The sequence below is a fragment of the Ictidomys tridecemlineatus genome, chromosome 13 (assembly GCF_052094955.1).
Source record: "Ictidomys tridecemlineatus isolate mIctTri1 chromosome 13, mIctTri1.hap1, whole genome shotgun sequence".
Lineage (NCBI taxonomy): Eukaryota > Metazoa > Chordata > Mammalia > Rodentia > Sciuridae > Ictidomys > Ictidomys tridecemlineatus.
Genome location: NC_135489.1, coordinates 87,201,249 through 87,220,983, shown reverse-complemented (window position 1 = coordinate 87,220,983; position 19,735 = coordinate 87,201,249). Strand labels below are relative to the sequence as shown.

General features: G+C 32.9%; 1 long non-coding RNA gene and 2 pseudogenes across 1 annotated transcript; 2 read left to right on the top strand and 1 right to left on the bottom strand.

Annotated features, from left to right (window-relative positions):
• Positions 1-994: 994 nt before the first annotated feature.
• LOC144369951 (uncharacterized) lies at positions 995-19,469 on the bottom strand. Its single transcript, XR_013429798.1, has 3 exons — positions 17,174-19,469; positions 11,561-11,641; positions 995-1,494 (listed from the first exon to the last, which is right to left on the bottom strand). It is a non-coding gene; the product is annotated as an uncharacterized LOC144369951 (long non-coding RNA).
• LOC144370206 (complement component 1 Q subcomponent-binding protein, mitochondrial pseudogene) lies at positions 6,249-7,114 on the top strand (annotated as a pseudogene).
• On the top strand, positions 15,295-16,845 carry LOC144369950 (grpE protein homolog 1, mitochondrial pseudogene; annotated as a pseudogene).
• Positions 19,470-19,735: the final 266 nt, after the last annotated feature.

Sequence of the window (19,735 nt, the reverse complement as noted above, 5' to 3'; positions counted from 1 at the left end):
AACATGATATTTGTTGGTAGATAATGTTATCTTATTATATCAGTTAATCTTTTGGAAAGTAATTATTTATTTGATGCTGATCTCTTAGCAAGTATCCTGACTGCTGTTTTTTTTTTCTTGTTTCCTAATACAATTCCTGGCATGTAGCAGCTACTGAATGAATGTTGAATGTATGAGTGAATTTAGAGAGGCTAGTTTTTAAGTCTGTAGCAGTGTTTATATATATATCACAATCTTACTGAAGAGTAATAATTTAGGGAATCTCTCCTATTAAAGAATGGATACAAAATTTCGATTCTATTCATTGTTGATGATAAATATTCAGATGCAAGCACAAACTGGAAGTAGTTCCATTAGAAATAGTTTGGCAGTCACAAAAATACTTAGTTATGGTGCACCAAATTGTAATTTGATAAAGAAAATAATGTTATAATCTGCTGGAAGGTTGCAATTCCTCTTAAAATTAGGAGTTATTTGAGTTATTTTCACATCTTTTATCAAAACAGAGAAAACTATTTGAGACAAATTTATATCTTGAAGCTAGTATGCTTGCACTTAAAGGATAGTGTGTTTGATGTGAGGAATTTGATAAAAAGAATGGCTGACTAGGAGAAAAAGAAACCTGACTAGGGTTTAGAAGAAATATATTTAAAATTAGTACTCAAAAAATCATCCACATTTACTTATGTTTGAAGTTTTTATACTTAAAGTACTTCAATGCAGTTAAATTATAAGATTAGCAGATATTAGATTTACATGAAATGAATTTTCTACTAAAAATGTTTAAATAAAATGGTTTTTCCACATTACTTGGTTAGCAATAGACAAAAAGTCATAGCTGTGAATATGTATAAGCAATGTACTTTAAAGGAAAAATTATTATGTTGAAATATTAATTTATATTTTTGTTTATTCTCTAATTATATATATATATATATATATATATATATATATATATATATATATATATAATTTCTTTTGAATCATTTGTTGGAATGTGGAATCAGTCAAAGAGAGCTTGGTGAAGAAACTTTAAATATAAGAGTGTAGGATTTGATTGTTTTTTAGAGAGTAGTGAGTCATTGCATAGTTTTGAGCAAGGGAATGATTTACAATCAATCATTTTATAGTCAAAGCTATAAATATAATCATAATATGTAAAGCTATGCCACAATGTTTATGAAATTTGTAATCATAACCAAATCCAAGTAACTTTTAGTAGAGACTAGAAGTATGGTAGAGGCAGTGAAGAGGAGGTGAAGGGTAAAAACATTCTAGAGAGATGTAGTACTTAAAAGTTGAAGCCGTCTGTAGTGGTTTACTCCTGTAATTCCAGTGGCTTTGGAGGCTGAGGTTGGAGGGTTGCAGGTTCAAAGCCAGCCTCACCAACTTATTGAGGCCCTAAGCACCTCAGTGAGACTCTGTCTCTAAACAAAATACAAAAAACAATGGCCTGGGGATGTGGCTCAGTGGTTAAGTGCCCCCGAGTTCAATCTGAAATTAAAAAAAAAAGTTGATTAGACATGAGAGATGGGGAAGAGTCAGTGGTCAAAGATGACAAGTATTTTGATGATAACAATTTTCTTTTAGAATCTAAAATATTTGGTCTGTAGTTGCAGCTCAGTGGTGAAATGCTTGCTTCACAGCATGAGAGACTGGGTTTGATGCTCAGCAACACATAAAAATAAATAAATAAAAAAGCATTATGTCCATTTACAACTAAAATTATTTTTAAAAAATCCAAAATATTCTTTGTATGTCTCTCTTGAATGTATGACATCAGATAAATTTGAGATTCCTAAAATTTCTTTTGACTAACCAAGCTTCCAGAATGGCCATTAAGAAATATGTAGTGAAATGCATTCCCCTGTAGAGTATCTTGAGTCTATGAAAAGACTGGATTTTGAAGATTTAAAAGTGTTTATAACTTCAAGAAATAGCTCATGGAGATGAGTGCAGTAAACTTTGGAATAACATCTTCCAACTAGCTGGGCAGACTCTTAACACCTCAACTCCCTGCTATTCTCACTTTCTGGTTGACTCTTGACTTCCTTTGTCTGCTTCTTATCTCCAATCTGAGAGTCAGAAATTATAATTTAGGTGTGAAACAATTGTTTAAATGTCTATATTGAAGGAAGAAATAAATGCTTCTATCTCAGACAAATTAAGGTTATACTTAATTATTTCACAATTAATAGGATGCTTTTTCAAAACACATACTCATACAACCCAAAATGCTCCAATTATCTTTTATTTAAAATTTCCACTTAAATCAAGAATTTGAATGTTTGATACATATGGCAATATGTCATCAAATGATATGGTCTGTATAAATGATGTCATTTCTACCTAATAAACCAGAGCCCATGGTATTTCTTAAAAAATCTTACTCTCAAAGAAATAAACTCCCCAGTGATTTATAATTTTCATCTCTCTTCCACCCCATACACCAGTCTGGCTTCCAGGGAAACATTAAAAATTTTATTAAGAAATTTTAATTGTTTTACTGCATGGCACAAAAATACTTTGCCCAACTGACTCCTTCCTTAGAATTAATGCACTATGGACAAAGACTTATAAAAGAGTTTTTAAAGAACAGTTTTCATTATTCACTTAACACAATTTACTGTGGCTAGAATATGAAATTACTTGTGATCTAGAAGTTAGCACTGTAGTAATCTTCATTAAAATAGTTTCCTAGGAGTGTAGTAAAATGGTCTGGAAGGCATTTTAGGAGAAAAATCCAATACCATTTCTAGGATTAAAAACTGCATTTATAAAATTGAAGTATGATCATTGTTTTTGAATAGATGAGTGGACTATAAGTGATAGTATGGATTTTTGCTTTTCCTAACAAATAGCTTAAGGCCAGCAATATATATATGTTTCTTTCTGGGGAAAATAGTACAGAAGGATAATTTCACATTTATAACAAAGTTTTTAAGAAAAAATACCCTTTAATGTAATGTAATGTACCTTTAATTGTAAGACAGATATAAAAAAGGAGAAAAATGACAACTTAGAATCTTTGCTTCCATAAGCCCCATATGTGAGATGAACTTGAGAGAACAATACTAAGTGGAATTCCCAAACTTATGAGGTTGAGAGCCTGTCTTCCATTTTTTATATTATTCATTCTTGTTTTAAACAATACTGGCAATTGTATTAAAAGCATATGATTGATTTGATACTGAAATTTTTATATTCATTGATATAATTAGAGATGCTGGTAAGTTTGAAGGTTGTGATTTCTGATATTTATTGTTGGATGTATGTTTACTTTAAGAGAGAAATAAACATTCCCTTAAGACCTGGTCATGAATTATGTGAAGTTGAATATAACTGGGAAATTCAGAAAAGGAAAGGATTTTCTTTATCTTTTTAAAAGTACTTTATTAATGGTTTTCCTTCTCCCAAATGGATTTGTCCCAGTGATTTCTAATTGGTTTTTGGGTGTATGAAATCTGTCTTTATAATAAACACTAAAATTGGATAACTTGGATGTTTGAATATTTAAAAAACTGAAATTTTATGCAGGTGAAACCCAATTTGTTTATAACATGACTTTCAATTTAAACACACCATGGCACAATTGTGACATTTCAGAATTGGTAAGCTACAGATAATGGGAGTAAAATGACACATTGATTACCATATCATCTGGAAGCAGAACTCCTTTAGAAAAAGTTGGCCTGGGTGTTGGAGGGATTTAAATGCCTGTTCCAGTTTCTTCATTCTGGGATTGAAGAAGGCAAGCTGTTGCTGTAGGTATAATCACACTTCTCAATGGGCAGGCATGCTGTTAGCAGTAGGGTGGAGGATTGTGGTAGAGGGTTTATGTGCAGCCAGAGGATTGTAACCATTTCCTCTGTGCATTGTGAGAGGGACTGTTGACAGCAATGGAAGCACATGCTTTCTCTCAACCTACATCATATCACCATCTTCCCACATAGAGGCATCTCTAATGTCAATGAATATCGAAAAACTTCAGTATCAAATCAGCCATATGTTTTTAATACAACAGATACAACACCCAATATTTTAAAAACAAAACACTGTCGCTTGTACACTTCCTTATTTTATGTGGCTTCTTAAGGACAAGAAGAGCTTTGAGATTTGGATTTTTGTTTGTTTTTTTGATTGCATAGTCAATATAGAATCAATATTCATCAATTCATTTTTTCTTATTTGCTTATTCCTTCTTAAGGAAATAGAGTGAATTCTTACATATCTTTTTAAAATTTTTTTAATTTTTTATTTCTATTTCCCTACCTACCATCCATTTCTCCACTTATTCATCCATCCACTTACCAATCTGTCCATCTGCTTGTCTACATATCTTGTTTCCACCAGAATAGTCCAAGAAATATTAATAGTGAAAAATAATAGATAAATCAGTCTTCCTAAACAGAATTATTTGGGGGCTGGGACTGTGGCTTAGCAGTAGAGCGCTCATCTAGCATGTGTGAGGCTCTGGGTTCAATCCTCAGCATCACATCAAAATTAAAAAAAAAATAAAGGTATTGTGTCCAACTACTTTTAAAAAAAGAATTAATTGGTCAACATTGTGAGACTCTATATAGTTTTAGTAGAATCTGGATTTTATAAGATGAAGGAAAACTAAACTCTTGAAATATGGTAAGTAGAGGGTTCAAACATTAATTTTAAAGTTTTTCAAGGGCAGGATTGAGATATTCAGTGCATATGCTTTTCAGTTTGGATAATTAACTTTCATCCTATTCTAATTATCTAAGGAATGTCATTTATCATTCCATTGATCTAGCCCAATTCTCTCATCTGTATCATAGTGCTATTTATGTGATTGTGATGGTTGGCATTGGAATGTGGAATCTGTTCTTTCAAATGCTGATACCAATAATGTAAAATTCTCCCTATATTTAATCTGAGTTACATTTTAGGACATTCAATCTCCTCACTCAATATGCAATAGAAATTTTTAGCATTGGCATTGTTTTTATGGAAATGGAGTGGTAAAAGTGCATAACTTCAATGATTTTTTTATTTTTAAACTATATTTTTAATTTTTATTGTTTGAGGCAGGGTCTTGCTGTGTTGTTTAGCTGATCTTGAATTCCTGGACTCAAGCAATCCTGCCTCAGCCTCCCAAGTAGCTGGTATTATGGGCATGTTCTGTGCGCAGCCTAAAAATATATGTTCATTTTTAAATAAGATATAGTAATTGTACACATATATGTGATACAGTGTGTGTGTGTGTGTGTGTGTGTGTGTGTGTGTGTAATGTTTATATTTGGGTAATTGACATGTCTACCGCCTCAGACACTTATCATTTCTTTGTGTTAGGAACATTCAAAATCCTCTATTAGCTACATCAAAACACTCAGTTTATTTTGTCAACCACAGTTACCCTATTTAATTGTACTGAATAACTATTAGCAATCCTCTCCTCTATCCCCCTCCCTGACACACAAAGCAGGTGTGTTTATACTGAATTAATTAAACTAAAAAAATCACTTGCCTCTAACAGAATCTCTCAGGTATCCTTGTTGTATTTATAAATTAAGTGTTGAAACAGGAATTGCTTTTTATAGTTTCTACTATCTGCTATTTTTAATTTTTATGTTTTGTGCATTGGGAACAATGTGGGTTCTGGGTTCAGAAGTGGGTTCAAAATCAGACTCATAGTGAGGCCTTAAACTCTCTAAGCTTCAGTTCCCTGTCTTTAGAATGGGGATGTCATGAGGATTAAGTAGCATACTACAACGTGCCTGGCACAATGCCTGGTACATAGCAGGTGCTGGGTAAATGATCTTATTCTTATATTAAAATAAACATGAGCTATTAATTAGTGTGATTCAATTTTAAATTTGACAGACATATAAGAAGTATGTGCAATAGCTACTCTGGAAAATCATCTTCTAGTATAATCCTACCATCTTGATCTTTGGTGGACTCTGGTATAGCTACATCAGAAAAGAAAGTTTTGGGAAGATAGCAGGTATTTTATAAAATATCATCTATGGTACAGGTTTCCATTAATGAAATCATTTCACACAGATAGATATCTAATTATACTTATGTCATTAAAAATACAAATAACCATCTAAAACTTTGTCTCTCTGGAATCCTTATAGGCAAACACCACATTAAGGAGATACGTTTTTTTATAGCATCTTAAGCAACAAGTAATTTATGCCTTCTTGAAAGAGGTTCAGGCCTTGTCTGGGGTTGTCCTTTGCAGCTCCCACACTTGTGCCACCAATTTTGGGATGCTTCCTCTGCTGTGCTGCCTTCCCAGAGCCCCCGGTGCCACCATAGCCTGCCTCTGTGCTGTCACGCCCGGCTCTTGCCTCTGGCAACTGCTGCAGTGGGCACCTGGGGCCCAGCATTGGGCCCTAAAGACTGCTCTTTGTGTGAGCCAGGTCGGAGCAGCAGCCAGGCCTCTTGCAGCCTTCTGGGCCCTTGGCTCTGGCTACCGCACGCTGCGCATGGAAGGAGATAAAGCTTTTGTCGAATTCCTGACAAATGAAATTAAGGAAGAAAAGAAAATCCAGAAGCATAAATCCATTCCCAAGATATCTGGAGTGAACGTGACAGAAACTAAATCAGTGCAGAAAGTTGCTGGGGAAAAGATTACTTTGAACATTAACAATAGAATCCCAACAACATTTGATGGTGAGGAAGAGGCCTCAGAAGGGCAGAAGGTTGAAGAACAGGAACCTAAACTGATCCACTCCCAGTTGTGTGGTTGAAATTACGGAGAGCGATAGCTAGAAAGCTCTTGTACTAGACTGTCAGTATCCAGAGGATGAGATTGGACAAGAAGAGGAAGCCTAGAATGACATCTTCTCTATTAAGGAAGTTAACTTTCAAACCACTGGCGAGTCTGAATGAAAAGACTATTTACACTCTGAACACAGATTCCTTAGACTGAGCCTTGTATGACCACCTAATGGATTTCCTTGCAGACCGAGGGGTGGACAACACTTTTGCAGATGAGGTGGTGGAACTCAGCACAGCCCTGGCACCAGGAGTACATTAATTTTCTTGAAGACCTCAAAAGTTTTGTCAAGAGCCACTAGAGCAATCAGAGACACTTGAAGGCCTTAATAGTATGGTGAGCTTTGACCAGTGAACAAAAACTACCCTTACACCAGATGGTGTGCTTTGAATTGGATGTCATCCTAACATCATGGGGGTGGGGCAGAATAAGCACATTTAAATTATTGCTATCATGCTCTCATTTACTATTCATTTGATAGTTTTCCTGTACAAACCTATTATTTCTAGATTTTTGTATAACATAATGATGGACAATAAAATTATTTTATCTCCAAAAAAAGAGGTTCGTATGATATTTGTAATTTCTTCATATAAAGATACCTGATAACATTTTACACTTTAGTTGGAGGACAGATCTTTCAATGCTCAAAGATTTAAAGGTTTTTTCCCCATTTTTTTCAATAAACAAGACAAGTTTATTTTATAGATGTTAATTCATTTCAGGAGTTGGAAATTCTAAGTCTGATTTTTATTTAAAATATTCTCCTAATTCTTCATAACAGAAGATGAGCCTGTGTGTGTTTTTGCAATAATTCTTGTGGTCTAACATTCAAGTTTTGTTTGGGAGGGGTGATAAAGGACAGTAGAAAAGTTATTAATATCTTTAGAATTCAATGTTGTATGCATAATTTGAATATATCTGGAAAACAATGAAAATTATTTCTACCATCTCCAGTTTTTAATTAATTTCTTAAGGGTGGAAGGAAATACTTTGAAAGATTTAGCAGTCAAATTCAAATGACTATGCAAACAGGTGGCAAAATTTCTTCTCCACCTGCCATGCAACTTTATCTCAAGAAATGTTTCATTCAGCAAATGCTGCTGCTAACAAATAATTCTCTTTTTTCAGAGCAAAAAAAAAAATGGAGGGGGAAAAATTCTTTGAAGAAAACATTTTTCTTGATTTTTTAAAAAATTGTGAGTATTCTGCAACTTGTATTTGGGGTAAAAATGGGAGTTCATAACCCACTTGAATCAAAGGTATGAAAGATGATATGTCATGAGCTTTGTAATGTTTTGAACAACCAATAAAAACATAAATAAATAAATGAAGAAGCAATGAGATAATTAAAAAAAAAACTGTTTTGCAAATCCAGTGCAGAATAAATTGGATCTAGGTAGCAAAAATTTAAAAAAATTGTAAGTATGAAAAATATGTATTTTATTTTCTTGGGGGATGGGTGGTGGAAAGCATGAATGAGTGAGTACACTGATTAACCCACCTGTTTTGTAGTATTGTTAAACCATTACTGGCTTTTTTGTTTTGTTTTGTTTCTCTTTTTGTATACCAAAGCACTGGTAGTAACTTTCAGATGTGATAATTATATTAACATGGGATCTTAAAACATTTGTATAATACTTTAAACACTAGCTCAAGAGACCATATTCTTAGTAAAATTATGTTATTAGAATATATTGTTAGACTTAACCTCTGTAAGGAAATGGTGGCAAGCAAAATGTTGCACTGAGAAACCAATTGGCAACTAAATACAAAAAAAGGTAAAGATATTGTTCATATACTTTTGCATTTTTACTTTTCTTTGATTCATTTATTTGGTGTGAGCTAGAAGCTAAAGTGCCAATGCATTAGTTGGCATACACAGCCTCTACTAAGAAAAGTTATGTTTCTCTGTATTTTTGAAACTAATAATTTCAAAAAGCACCAAAATTTAGTTTCCCATTCCTTCCCAGTAAAATTTGACCTGATCTGCCTTTCTATATAACATGAATTGGGGTTTGCAATGATTGAACCAAAGAAAATGAAATGTACATTTTATATTTTACCGGGACAACTCCTCATTTTTTAAGTACCAAAGTACTGGATACAGTGGATTTGTGAAGATTTAGTTCTGGGCATTGGGAGATTATTTGGGCTTTGAACTCAAATACAATTTAAGAGGTGATCTTCCATTTCCTATGTGACAAGTTAATTTGCTATAGCAAATTTTAAGAACGTACCATTATTTATAGAATCTCTAACAAATTAAACTTCTACATAACTATGTTTTTAGAAAATATATTTGAACTGTATTAACAGAGCACTCTCGCTGTAGCCCATCTACCAGGACATGGATGTAGTATAAAATCATGACATTTGCCATAAAAAATAAAAATAAAAGATTTGTCCATTAGATGATTTTAAATTTTCTTTTCAAATATCCATTTTGATGAACATTCCATGTAGACAGTAGGGACTTAATATATGTCTGCACTAGGAACTTCAAAGAATGTCTTCTGCTCTGCTCTGCTCTGATCATTTTATAGGTTTAGAGTCTTTGTTTTAATTTGCATATTCTGGAATACTGATGAAGTTTAACCTACCATTTTTGTTAACCATTAGTATTTCATGTTTGTGAATTGTGTGCTCATGTGATTTAAATATATTTCTCTTAGGGTGATTGTTAAACTATGGAAATTCTGAGGCAGGATTACAATGTTAGCATCATTTTGTGAACATACAACATACTTAAAATGTTTTCCTTGTTTGTCTTAAAACAACAATGCAAAGAAATGTCATATTCTGTGGATGTTCAGTTTCACCATGTTTATAATTCTTTCCGCAAAATGATACAGGGATGCTTCATCTGTAACCTAATGCTCTTCAAAAAAGTAATTGTTTTCTGTGAGCAAGCACAGTTGACTGATTCATGCCCATTTTTGTGAAAGATTACTTTTGTGTTCTGGGGGTGTTTACATTGTTTTGAAAATAGTAAGTGTCCAATGGATAGGAGTGCCTTGACAGACATATGCAGATTTAATATCATGTGAAGAAAGAGATATTTAATTTTTAGAGGACATATATTATGCTTTTCATGCCAGGCTCTGTGTAGAAAATATAGATACTAATAAAGATACTAGGTGCTTGAATATCCTATTAAACTAATTCTCAATGAATAGAAATCTTCTGATTAGAGATACTACTCACCATCAATGTATTTTTTTTTTTACTTTTCCAACTGATTCTGTAATTTTAAATGCCTGGCTACAAAAGTTATTGAGAAGTATACGTGAAGATATGTATTAATATTTCTGTTATGATTATGATATCTAAAGTTTAAAATTTTATCCTTTTCATGAGATCTTCTAAGAATTTTCACATTTTAGATTCTTGAAGCACTGGAAATTTAATTTTGTTATGAGGTAGGTATCCATTGGACACTTACTATTTTCAAAACAATGTAAACACCCCCAGAACACAAGAGATCTTAGAGATCTTCTAAGAATTTTCACATTTTAGATTCTTGAAGCACTGGAAATTTAATTTTGTTATGAGGTAGGTGCTTACATTTTCTTTTCTTCCATGTGACAGTTATTAATTTGGTCAAGTGCTATCTGGTTGCATATAAAATCCTGTGGGATTTTAATTTGAATTGCCTTAATTTCCACAACAGTTAATGGATAATTAATTATAATATTGAGTCTCCCCATTGGTGAACTTAGGGCATGTTAACATTTAATCAGGTTTTCTTATATGTCCTTCAACAATGTTTGTAACCTTCACAACAATAAAAGTCCTGCTTGATGTTTGTTGTTGTTGTTTTTTACTTCCTGCTGTTACAATAGTATTTTCTAACTAGTTTCCACTGTGTACTGGGAAGCTATTAATTTTTGGTCTTTTGTCCTAGAAATTTGCTCTCCTTTCTTGCTACTAAAGAAAACCTTTTTGATTTTGTCTTTTTTGTTCTTATTCTTGTGCCCTTATTCCTTATCTTGTCTTATTGCAAGGATCTCCAGTACAATGTTTGACCTAACAGTCACAATTATCTTACTCTTGCTTTGATAGTACTATAACCAAAATGTCACTATTCATGTGATATTTTCCATATGATTTTTTCTAAATATATTTCATAAGGTTAGAATGATATCCTTCTATTTCTTGTTTACCAAGATTTTATTTTTTAAATTAAATTTAGTGTCTATTATATCATATGCTTTTTCCAAATATCTTCTGAAATGATAACACATTTCTATTTTCTCCTTCAGTCGTGTAATGTAGTTAATTATATTGATAATTAACTTCTGATAGTTAACCAGTCTTTTATACCAGCACTAAATCTTTCCAGGTCATATATTTTTGTTTTGTTTCAAACAGATGGTTAAAAATCACAGTGCATTTAACACAAGATGATGGGAGTTGATGCGTTTTAAAGAAATAAAATCATTTTCTCAGACTTAGAACTTAATTTTTTGATTACTGTAATTAGACATTATTATGAACTTACACTATTTCATCTGTCACTTGAAATGTGAAGCAGTTTTTTAAGTTGGTATAATTTAATGAAAAATATATATTATAATTTTGGTTTCTATTTTTCATTTTTTAAAATACTTGGCTTTAATATTATTTGATTAAGCTCTCTTAATATGAGAGATCATGTGTATATGAGATACCTATGGGATTTAGATGATTTGTTTTCATTTCATCATGTATCTTATTTCCTAAAACAGCATTTATATAATCAGAGTCTCAAGCTCAGTACCCAAGTTAACTTTGCCTGCACATATAATGTAGGCTTACCTCTTTTATGAAAGCATATCAGTAACTTCTCTGTCTTCCCATGGTTTTTCAGTCAAGTGGCACAGAACTTTGTGTTGACTGCTTAAAAACAATTTTTCAGAAAGTTGTATTACTTTTAATGCAAATCCCTGTTATTAAATGTCAAACATTAAGTCCATAAATTTATACAAAAGATGCTTTCTTCACACATTCTATAGGGTTTCTACTTTCTTTCCATTAAAATGAATGAAACATAACTCGATTTACAAAAGGATTAAAACATGATTAAGTTTCAGGAGTGATGTCATGTGAAATGCCTAGATGGGAAATAATAGATAATTTATTTTTTCTTTGTCTAAATATCAGAAATGTTTTAAATTAAGTTACTTTATGGCAATTATTATCAGTTTAATTCACCTGACTATGATTAGAATGGATAGGTAAAAAGATGCCTGGAGCAACAGCTGATTTTAACTTTCATTCTTGCAGTTAGATTCCTGGGGATGGGTATGTTTAGTCATTAGTTAAGTAAGGACAACCACATTTTGTCCAGAAATGGAAATTATTCATATATTAAAGGAAATTAGAAAAAAATGTGTGCAGTCTGCAAAAAATAAGATATCATGGGATAAATTATCCATATTCTAATTTTGGGGGGTTGGTAATAAGTGAATTCTGAATTAATCTAAAATGTATTTTCTGTGAGTATCTCTTTTATTGAATATTTATTAATTTTAATTAATATTAAAATGTTATTCAAAATTGAAACAATTTTAAGAAGTTTTATGAATGAATGAATTTTATTCTATACATTTTAATCTAGGAATAAGTAGATAATTTTTTGTACTTAATATAGAGATAAATGTGTAATTCAGACAGTAATTCCATGCTCAATAAAGTAAGAATCTGTAGTTTGCATTCTTATATTTGTCCAATCTCATACTGTTTAAGATAGATCAGAACAAATTTATCTTTAACATTTGAAAAGAGAAAGAAGCATATTACATGTCAGAAGTCTAGACCTGAACTGTGCAATGGAAATTTCCATAGTGAATAAAATCTTCTATAACTGCATTGTCTAATATCATACCCAGCAACAATATAAGGATATTGAGCATTAGAAATGTAGCTAGTACCATAGAGAACTATATTTTGAATTTTATTTAATTTTAATTAATTTTGTCTTGCATACATATATTCACACGTGGCCAGTGTCTACCATATTAGACAATGCTGGTCTAGAATCAGGTTCTCCAACCTTGTCATCATAGCCATAATCCACTACTACAACATCAACATAACTCTTGTTTTTATAAAATATGCATACCAAATTTGAAGTTCATACCTCTTATTAAAATCTATTTGGCTAATATTTCACATGTGGATCAAGTTACATTTTAAATAACATACTGCCATAAACTAGAAAAATTCTGAACAAAGCAAATGCTGAAAAATTTTATTGTGTGTAGGGAAAACTGATAAAGGCCAATACAATTGACCAGTGCATTTCTACCAGTTTCCATGCCAACAGAACTTTGATTATTGGGATATTTGATGATAACTGACACAATGGAATAAATATGAAATACACATCCTAAGACCCTTTTTATTCTCTATTAATGTTAAAAAATCTCAAACTAAGATTACTTGTTAATAACTTTCTTTAAATAAAAATTTTTCTAAGACTCTGATATGGAACTAAGAGGGCCATAAAAATAAATTTATATTTGAAATATTAGATATAAAATATTAGATCTGTTACTGAGGTCCATACATTCAAAGAGAATTAAACTACCCCTTAAGATTATCCAATGATGTCACAGTAACATTTTAAAAGCCAGAAATAATCAGAAACCACATTTTTACATGGTGAATGACTACTATTATAAAATATTTTGTTAACTACTTTATTTCTAAGTATTGAAATTATGAATTAAAAATTGATAAAGAATTGTTGCATATACTCTGAGGGAACGAAATTTTAAAATAATTTTCCAGGCCTTAAACTCAAAAGCTAGATTCCAAGTTTTAGTTTTTCAGAAAAATGTTTCTATACATTCTTTATTCCAGAATAAGATACAATATATAACTATATATTTTATTTTCTTTAATATTTTTTCAGCAAATTTATTTCAGACATTAATTGTTGTGTAGGTTTTTTCTAAAAGGTATTAATGTTCTTAACATATAAATATACATGTACATATATGCATACATGTATACACTTTTAGAATTAAAACCAACATAGAATTATTTTATTAATACTGCTTGAATAACCTCATTTAGTCATTTTGTGCATGTAGACATATATGAAAGATAAAATATATTTAAAAATAAAATATGATTTCAAAAATTTAAAATGTGAATCTCACACACATAAAAAATGAAAATATGTGCTGAGGTTGTGGCTTAGTGGTAGAATGCTTGCCTAGCACATGCAAGGCCCTGGGCTCAATCCTCAACATCACATAAAAATAAATAAATAAAATAAAGGTATTTTGTCCAAATACAACTAAAAAATAAATATTAAAAAAATTGAAAATATGTCAAAGACTTTTAGTCATTAAAAATGAACACTGGCAAAATGATACAATGGTGTGAGAACTTTATAAACAGTAGTTTTATCATCCATCTCAAAAAGATGCTGAATTAAGTTGTAAGTTAGAGACAAATTTGATTAATATAATATAGAGCAATAAAACAATCTTTTTTCAGAGAGAAAAATATGCACCTTTAGTGAAAAAAAAATATAACTTAATATGTTCCCAGAATTAGGTCCTAATCAAACAGTAAATACTAAGTGTGACAGAAATACATCCCTAACAGAACTGAATTTTTGAATGTGTCTGTCAAACAATGCTCAGTAAGACATTTAAAGTTGTATGTCCATGTACATATGTACAACTATAATGCACCAATTAAAAAACGAGGAAAAAATACAATAACAATAGACATATGGCCTTTATCTTATTTTCAGGCTTTTGATAATTTCTTAACAGAAAGGAAGTATTAGATCTTAGAATTTTTTCATCAGGATAATACTTCTTTTTTTCCAATCCAAAACTCTAAACAAAAAAAAATCTATATAATTTCTTCATAAGCTCTTGAGAGATAAATAATTTAATTTTGCAATTTATGCATCACATCTTACCAACACTGATAACCTTAGAAAACAGAATTTTGTGCATTTTAATGTGGTGACAAAGACTTTAAGTATCATTGTAATTTTTGATCAAACTAGAGTGGAGTCAGCATGCAGGCAATGCAGAATGAAAGCCTTCTTGTTTTCTCTTATTAGTACAGCTACCATTTCAGAGACCATTCTGCTGCCATCTGTCAGACTAAGGCTCTTTTTAGGCTACAAAGATTCTTTGGTTAAGTTATATGGGCTGGTGGTGAGGTGGGGTGTGGTGAAAATCTAAAACTGGAAAGGGGACTATATTAGAAGAAATCCCTCTTTCTTCCTGCCTCCCTCCTTCCCACCCTATTTTTTTCCTCCCTTCCTGCCTTTATCAATTCCTTCCCTTTCTTTGTTCTTTATTTCTAGGTTAAGGAAGCTTATTTCTCCTTTCTGTGCAGGCTCCCAGTGCCTGCACTAGAAGGTGAGGAGACACTAATAGCTCCTAGATAGATGGGATAGGGGAGTGTCACTTAACAAGATGCACAGATCACAATAAACAAGTGAGCAAACAGATAAAAAAAACATGGTGGGTGCTTCTCCCAGAAGAAGGTTTGTATAATCTGTTTTTTTTTTTTAAAGGGAAGTTGAAGCAACAGAAAACTCACAGGCAGAAATTTTTCCTGTGTTGGTGTGATAGATACAAAGTTCTTTCCAAGAGTCTTATAGAGATATAATGCAATTTAAAGCAAAGGGCAGTGGGGAGGGGAAGTAGGTAGAGTAGCATGGATATCTGAATTTTAGTTATTGACACATTATAAACGTGCAATAGCAAAAGTGCTGAGGCAAGAATAAACAGAAATCTATATTATGGAAAAGAATTTAGCATAAGTGGTGTTTTGAAAAAATATACTAATATTTTAAGATTTGTGATTGTATTTTTGTTTCCTTCTTTTGATTGTTTATCTTTTCTGTATTTTTAAGAATAAATCTGGCCGGTATGTGCAAGATGGAGGCCACAGCGGCAGTCATGGTGGCTCGGTGTGTGAGGCTGGTGCAGCACAATATCCCAGCTTTGGCATTGTCTCTGAGGACCTCTCCTTGGTTGTTGTGCACAACTACAAAACAAAAGAACAATGCCCACAGCCTGGAAGAGAATGTGGGTCACAATGAGCAGAAGACAGAGCATCCTTGGAAGAGAAGGTCAAGTTGGAATAGCAGCTGACACTATGGAAAAATACAAAAGAGCTTTGGCAGATACTGAGAACTTTAGACAGAGGAGCCAAAAACTGGTGGAAGAGGCAAAATTATATGGCATCCAGTTCTTCTGCAAAGACTTGCTGGAGGTTGTGGACATTCTGGAGAAAGAAACGCAGAGTGTTCCAAAGAGATTACAGATGAAAACCCTCACCTGAAAAGCCTTATATAAGGGGCTGGTACTGACCGAGGTGCAGATCCAAAAGGTGTTCACAAAGCACGGCTTGCTCAAGCTGAACCCCTTTGGAGCCAAGTTCGACTCTTATGAACATGAGGCACTGTTCCACACACCAGTAGATGGCGAGGAGGCAGCACGATGGTGCTGGTTAGCAAGGTGGGGTACAAGCTGCATGGGCGCACCCTCAGGCCTGTCCTGGTGGGGTGGTGAAGGAAGCATAACTGCCTACCTCAGGGTCTTTGGCTTTTAAGTCACTTGCTGTAACTCTTGAAAGGCGGTCTATCTTTTCCTAATTTTTGCTATATCCAGGCATTTAAACCATAAAATGGTAAAGCAAATGTAAAATCCAATCAAAGAAAGACACATCTCTGAAGATCACCTGGTGTCAAAATTCAAGATATGACACATACTGAGAAGCTTAATTTAGCAGGATAATTGTGAATAACTTCCAGGAAATAGTTTGAAAAAGAATAAACATATAATAATTATTCTGTATAAAATGATCTGCTATTTAATCTGAGATTTAGGAATGCCAAGCATATGAATTTGTTCCTTCAGTCCTTCTTTGAAATGTTTCTATAACATACAAAACAGTGAGGGAAATAGGCCATGGTACTCTCATGTTTATCTGAAGCAAAATTAAGAAAATCTGTTAGAATTGCTTTTCATTATTGAGTATGTTTTCAGAATCCTCTATTTTCTGTGTCCAGATCTATACAGTAAAATAGCTTTATCAATGGCATTTTATATACCAAAAGGACTTGGAACACAGGCAGGTGTTCCAAAGAAGAACAAAGGTAATGTTAATGAGAGATAGTGAAATAAAGATAAAATCTTTGAATATTTGAGAAAACAAAATAGGATGAACTGGTACTTGCTGAAAGAAGTAGGGTAAACATGACATAATAGTATTCAGAAAGCCTTCCTGGACTGCAGCAACACTGAAAGCAGTGCACAGCAAGGCCCCTGGACATTCCGTCAGGTGTCAGACTGGCCCAAGGGTGAGCTTCATTTAGAATTTAATTGCAAGAGTTTTTTCTCAGGTCATTGAATGTGTACCTTGAGTCCATCCTTTACTTACCCATCTTATGGGGGAAACATCTATTTCAAAGTTGATCATTCATTTTCTGAGGGAAGATTCTCACAGTCTCTCTTGGACAATGGCAGACAGCACTTGTTAAAGTTTACTTTCCAAGAAAAAATAGTGATTCAACAAAATTAGCAATTCTTTAAATTAGAATGAAACTTTACTATGTTCTCTCATGTCAATATTAGGAATCATTGCAATAAAATTCACAATTCAGATGTTTAAGCTTAAAGCAAAAAATAAAATAGAAATACACTCTTTCTGAAGATACATCCTGACCTAAATTTGGTTATTTTCAAAACATCATTAGCCTAAAATTAGCACATGTTTAATTTCCAAATGCAAAGATATACAAATAACCTTGTGTATTTTAGCTTCTAGGATTGAGACACAAATCTCTCTGTGGTTTTATTAGTAATAATTTATATAAATTTAACAAAATCACTCTGCACAATTTTTGACAGTCATAGAAATTAAAATTTTAGAGTTAGTTTTTTAGAAAGTACAAATGCAGTCTTCTTATGAGTAAACAGAGCTGTGGTCATCCAAGGTGGGTGCCTGAGTTATCCCATACTGTAGTTACTTATTTACCTTCACCTGGATTCACAAAAATGCAATTTAATCTACCATGAAAATTATATTCTATTGAAACAGCACTATAATCTGAAAAAAATATGGTTAACTTGATCTAAGTTAAGGCAAAGGGCAAAAAGGAATGGAGCTTTGCATAGTTCAATCTGCAAGCTGTTGGGGATTCTTTCATTTGGCTTTCCTCCCTTCATGCCACAAGCAGTAAGCTCTATATGTAAAGAAACCATAGTTATCATTTTAACTCATTTGAGATAAAGATAATTTTTTTCCCAAGAAAGATAGAGTAGCCCTTGTATGTTATGGATTGATCAATAATATAGGAGCAAACTGCGTTTCTGCAGAGTTATACAAGTCCAGGCATTAATAATGACAATGATTTAAAACAAACTGAGCTATTGGGAAAAGGCAAACATTTAAGAGTCTAGGCTAGATTTGTAACTCAATATTTATTAATTACATGTTGGCTGAAGTTGGGTTCCCTAGAAACTCGAGACCCAAGTAGTACTAGATGTGCTAGTGTCTTATTTGGAGATCAATCCCAGGTGCACCAGTGGAGAAGTCAATATATGATACAATTAATGAGCAGGTTACTATTGTGGGCAAGGGGGGTCTCTGGATACTTCATGAACTACCTGGCTTACATGGATAGTTCATGTCTATCTGAAATACTGAAATTTCAATATCACACTCATTTTCAGTACAGTAAGACACTCATCTTATAGGGCCTTTACTTATAGGGACACCCAGGGAATGAAGGATTCCCTTTTCTCATCTCCTACTCATACTCACCTAAAGGAATGGCAAGTGAAATCATTAATGCAATTTCAACTATGTTTACCTCTCTTTTTGTGCCAAATACATATATAGAGAATTTAGACAAGTTATAGTTAGAATGCATAGTCTAATAAAGCTCAAAACTCTCAAAGGAAATGTGCATGCAAGATATTCTTTATGTGATACACCTACCATTCAGTGTTCTCTGTCATGGGGAAAGTGACACTCTCCAGTACATGGAGCTGCAGTGTAAAAAAAAACTAGCTTACTTAGCTCAGGACACACATATAGACCACTTCTGCCCATGAGAAGGCTGCTGCAAGGTGCTCCTGGTGAGAGCTGTTGCTTGAGCTGTGCTCTCCCATGGGAAGCACTTGTATGTAGCCTCTCACCATCTTTTTCCCTCTTTCCTTTTATAGCTAAAAGTGGGACAGAAACAAGACCTACTGGCTGAGCGAGGAAGCTAGAGCAGAATGTAAGCTATGGGAACAGCCCCCTTTAACTTATTGAAGGTCATGGCTCATTTCTCAGATCAGTATCTGCACAGGCCACCAAGCAAACAGTCCTCTCAGTTGCTCGAACAGTTCAGACAGAACAAGAGTCCAAGCTCCTTCCAGATAAAGGAACAAGTTCCCTTTGCTTTCCAGAGTGAAGAATCACTCATACCTAAATACACCACCAAATAAACACTTATCTTTGTGCCCATCTGGATCATTCTGGAATGTTCTACTGAATCAAAAATCTACCAGTCAACCCTACATATAAAAACAGGACTCTTTACAAACAAAATAGTGTTTTAAAAACAGAAACAAAGCACTATTTAACATCTCTGAATGCCTGCTAAGACCATGTATTCACATTCCATAAAAATTAATATAGCTAATCTCTATTGTCAGGAAATTTCTTAAGAGAAAAGCAAGTTTCATTCTTATAAGTGGGGGATGACCTAAAAATCTCATTAACACATTTTATGGAAATAAGAGTAACCCAAACAAATACAAATAAACAATGCATTATTGTTAATACTCTCTCTTAAGGTCATGAGAAGAACAAACTTTATTCAAAAACTTAATTGGGCACCTAGTGAAGTTATTGCTGCTCTACAGGCACTGTGGAAGATAGAAACAAAGGTAAATTGAACAGTTTCTATCCTACTTCAACCCTCCCCCTTTAAGAAGCTTAAAGTCTACA